Here is a 5,507-nt window from a genome sequence, read left to right as displayed (position 1 = left end):
AACACTGACTCCTGGTACTGACTCTATGTACACGGGGTGGAAACTCCCTGGTATCTGACTCTATGTACACTGTCATAAGACTCTATATATAATACACTGGACTCCTGGTACTGACTCTATAATACACTGACTCCTGGTACTGACTCTATGTACACTCACTAGACTCTATATATACATATACACACACTGACTCCCTGGTACTACTCTATGTACACTCACTAGACTCTATATATAACTAGACTCCCTGGGACTGACTCTATGTACACTCACTAGACTCTATATACACACTGACTCCCTGGTACTGACTCTATGTACACTCACTAGACTCTATATACACACGGACTCCCTGTAACTGGCTCTATTACACTGACTCCCTGGTACTGACTCTATGTACACTCACTAGACTCTATATATACACTGACTCCCTGGCTACTGACTCCCTGGTACTGGCTCTATGTACACTCACTAGACTCTATATAACACTGACTCCCTGCGTACTGACTCTATATACACTCACTAGACTCTTTATATACACTGACTCCCTGGTACTGGCTCTATGTACACTGACCCTGGTTACTGACTCTATATACACTGACTCCTGGTTACTGACTCTATGTACACTCACTAGACTCTATATAAATATACACACACTGACTCCCTGGTACTGACGCTATGTACACTCACTAGACTCTATAATACACTGACTCCCTTGGTACTGACTCTATGACACTGGACTCCCTGGTACTGACTCTATGTACACTCACTAGACTCTATATATACACTTGACTCCCTGCTATGACTCTTATATTACACTGACTCCCTGGTACTGACTCTATGTACACTCACTAGACTCTACATATATACAATACACACACTGACTCCCTGGTACTGACTCCTATGTAACACTCACTAGACCTATATATACACGGACTCCCTGGTAACTGACTCTATGTACACTCACTAGACTCTATATATACATATACACACACTGACTCCCTGTACTGACTCTATGTACACTCACTAGACTCTATATACACACTGACTCCCTGGTTACTGGCTCTATGTACACTGGCTTCCTCTACTACTCGATGTACACTCATTAGACTCTATATTACACTGACTCCCTGTACTGACTCCCTGTCGTGACTGCTTATGTACACTACTAGACTCTATATTACACTGACTCCCTGGTACTGACTCATGACACTCACTAGACTCTTTATATACACTGACTCCCTGGTACTGGCTCTATGTACACTGACTCCTGCTACTGACTCTATGTACACTGACTCCCGTACTGACGCTATGTTCACTGACTCCCTGGTACTGACTCTATGGTCACTGACTCCCTGGTACTGGCTCTATGTACACTGACCCCTGTTACTGGCTCTATGTACACTGACTCCCTGGTACTGACTCTTGTACACTCACGAGCTCTATATGTACACTGACTCCCTGGTACTGGCTCTATGTACACAGACTCCCTGTATGACTCTATGACACTCACTAGACTCTATATGTACACTGACTCCCTGGGTACTGACTCTATGTACACTCACTAGACTCTATATGTACACTGACTCCTGGTACTGGCTCTTATGTACACTGACTCCCTGGTACTGGCTCTATATACACTGACTCCCTGTACTGACTTATGTACACTCACTAGACTCATATACACACTGACTCCCTGGTACTGGCTCTATGTACACTCACTAGACTCTATACACACACTCACACATACTACATTGAGCATGTTCCACACACCACACACACACATCACACACACACACACACACACACCACACACAACCACATCACACACACAGCACACAACACACACACACAACACACACACACCACACCACACCACACACACACACACACACACACACACACACACACACACGTGTCGCTGTCTGTGTGCATCCATAATGTGGTGTGGCATTCATTAATGTGTGGGTGTTTGTCACTGTGTTGTGTTATCTATGTGTGTGTGGCTGTATATCATAATTGTGTGTGTGTTGTCATCATGATGTGTGCGGCTGTCATGTGTGGTGTCATCATATGTGTGGGTGTGATGTGTTCATTCATCAGTTTGTGTGTCATCTAATTGTGATGTCGGTGTGATAATCTGTTGCTTGTCATCATAGTTTGTGTGTGTCACCATTCTATTGTGGTGTGTCATTAATGTGTGTGTGTGTGTCATCATAATGTGCGTGTGTATCATAGTTTGTGTGTGTGTGTGTCATCATAATGTGTGTGTGTGTCATCATAATGTGTGTGGTGTGTGTGTATCATAGTTTGTGTGTCATCATAATGTGTGTGTGTGTGTCATCATTGTGTGTGTGTGTGTCATCATTGTGTGTGTGTGTGTCATCATTGTGTGTGTTCATCATAATGTGGTGTGTGTGTCATCATAATGTGTGTGTGTGTGTGTGTCATCATAGTTTGTGTGTTCAATCATAATGTGTGTGTGTGTGTGTCATCATAATGTTTGTGTGTATCATCATAGTTTGTTGTGTGTGTGTCATAAATGTGTGTGTGTGTCAGCATAATTGCGTGTGTTATCATAGTTTTGTGGTGTGTGTCATCATATGTGTGTGTGTGTCATCATAATGTGTGGTGTGTGTGTGTGTCATCATAGTTTGTGTGTCATCATAATGGTGTGTGTGGTGTCATCATAATGTTGTGTGTATATCATAGTTTTGTGTGTGTGTGTCATAATGTGTGTGTGTGTCATCATAATGTGCGTGTGTTATCATAGTTTGTGTTGTGGTCATTCATAATGTGTTGTGTGTTCATCAGTAATGTGTGTGTGGTGTGTGTGTCATCATAGTTTGTTGTGCATCATAATGTGTGTGTGTGTGTCATCATTGTGTGTGTGTGTCATCATTGTGTGTGTTGTGTGTCATCATTGTTGTGTGTGTCATCATAATGTGTGGGTCATCATAATGGTGTGTGTGGGCGGGTGTGTGTGTGTGTGGCATCATTGTGTTGTGATGATATGTGTGTGTGTGTCACATTGTGTGTGTGTGTGTGTCATCATTGTGTGGTGTGTTGTCATCCATTGTGTCGAGCAGCATGGGAACTTCATCCAATGGAACAGACAGAGAGGGTTAGGGTGCCGAGCAGCATGGGAACTTCATCCAATGGCACAGACAGAGAGACCATTGACTGTCTACGTCCCAGAAAAGTAGAAAGTGACTCCCAACTTGGTAGTAATCTCTTATGACCTGGCCTACGTCTGTCCCAGTCAGAACTGAACACAACACAGATTTTTATTTAACCTTTATTTAACGAGGCAAGTCAGTTAAGAACAAATTCATAGTTACAATGACGGTCTACACCGGCCAAACCCGGACGACGCTGGGCCAATTGTACCATGCCCTATGGGACTCCCAATCACGGCCGGTTGTGATACAGCCTGGATTCGAACCAGGGTGTCTGTAGTGACGCCTCAAGCACTGATATGCAGTGCCTTAGACCGCTGCGCCACTCGTGTGCCCAGATGGTTAAAGCCACTTTAAAACAAATTAAACTTGTATCTGTTTCATGTGTTATGTAATCATTCACCTATTGATTATGCTACAGCCCAGTAGTAGGCTTTACACGCATTAGGCTAGTCTTATTGAGCTGTCTGCAAGTTCCAGGAAATATATCCAGATTAAATGTAGCACTGTCCATTAAATAACAGCAGAACTGTGGAAATACCCAAGAAATACTATTTATATGCACACGGAACAAAGGAATAACCTACTGTAATTATCGCAAAATTATTTTTTTTACAAAAAATGGTTCCTAATAGTCTACTCTAGTCTAACTTTTAAAAAGTCATAACATTGAGGCTAGGGAGTTCAGGACACAGCTACATTCTTATAGAACACTGTCGAAATACAGAGGCTAGGTCTCAGTCGAGTGTCATTCAGTGGAGAAGCTTAAAATCAGCAGTATCATACCTTATGATAGACTCATAAATTGTCAGAGTCAGAGCAGACCTCGGCCTGTGAAACATCGCTTTCATCTTCACAAGTTGCATCCGCTTCATTTCGGATAATATTCCCGTTTAACACTCTAGAAAACCAAGTAGAAACCCCTTCTATAGCTCAAAACAAACATCCCTCTGCTTCCAGTCCAAACAACTAGTCTAGTAGACAGTGACACACACACAGCTTTGCTTTCCAAGTCGACCACCAATCCATCGACAGGCTTTCAGAGTAAGATCGATATACCGCAGCGTACCACAATAGTAGACCAGTGAGTCAGTGAAGTGAGGAAGAACCAGTTTACTGTGTTCATGTCCCACATGGTACCCTATTCCCTATATAGTGCACTACTTTAGACCAGAGCCCTATGGAGAGCCCTATTTGTCTCATTTTGTTGATCTAAATTGGCACGTGTGTATTCTTGTTTTTTCATGCGTCTTATTTATCACAGGCGCACAGCATACAGAGACTAGTTAGAGGAATAGTCTACCACCTGTCAGACAGCATACAGAGACTAGTTAAAGTTAAAGGAGAGGCATATCACCTGTCAGAGACTAGTTAGAGGAATATCACCTGTCAGACAGAGACTAATTAGAGGAGAGGAATATCACCTGTCAGACAGAGACTAGTTAGAGGAATATCACCTGTCAGACAGCATAGAGACTAGTAGAGAATAGTCACCTGTCAACAGAGACAATTTAGAGGAGGAATATCACCTGTCAGGACACATAGAGACTTATTAGAGATATCACCTGTCAGACAGCATAGAGACTAGTTAGAGGAATATCCTACAGCCTGTCAGACAGCATAGAACTAGTTAGAGGGAATATCACCTGTCAGACATGAGACTAGTAGAGGAATATCACCTGTCAGACAGAGACTAATTAGAGGAGAGGAATATCACCTGTCAGACAGCATAGAGACTAGTTAGAGGAATATCCTACCACCGGTCAGATAAGGCCAGAGTAGCTCCTACAAAAATCTGTAGGTTCCTGAAGTGAAACCTGCTGTTTTAAGCCAAGTCATTGCCCAAAAATAAAAAAATTCTAAACGCAATCGCCTGTTAAAAACTTTGATGGCCGCGATTGAAAAGGAGCTATATTGTATTTCTCAACTCGTAATTAAAGCGTGCGTCCCATTCACGTGTATCGGCTATAGCCTGCCTCCCGTTGACTATACTATATTGACTATAGCCTGCCTCCCGTTGCCTATCAGCGCATCACCCACCACTTTACAATGTGAGCTGGAGGCAGTATAATGGTTTGAAACCTGAACGATTTACTTTACTTCAAATAATGAGGCACGTCTTACCTTGCTTCAAAAGTAGCCTAGGCAAAATCCAGCCGTAGAAACGGGGAGGCAATTATTTTATATAAACTTCCTCACGGTATCAACCAGGATTTTTCTCCTGTTCTCTTGGTTTTCATATCAACTTTCTTTTCGTTGTTCAGAAGCCAAAACGTATAATCCTTGTCATATTAGCAACCCATCATAGTTCTTGCTATTAAGAGTCTCTCCTCT

The sequence above is a fragment of the Salvelinus sp. IW2-2015 genome, unplaced genomic scaffold, assembly GCF_002910315.2.
Source record: "Salvelinus sp. IW2-2015 unplaced genomic scaffold, ASM291031v2 Un_scaffold1790, whole genome shotgun sequence".
In the NCBI taxonomy this organism is placed as follows: domain Eukaryota; kingdom Metazoa; phylum Chordata; class Actinopteri; order Salmoniformes; family Salmonidae; genus Salvelinus; species Salvelinus sp. IW2-2015.
The sequence above is the reverse complement of the archived record's forward strand: the minus strand, read 5'-3'. Positions refer to the sequence as shown.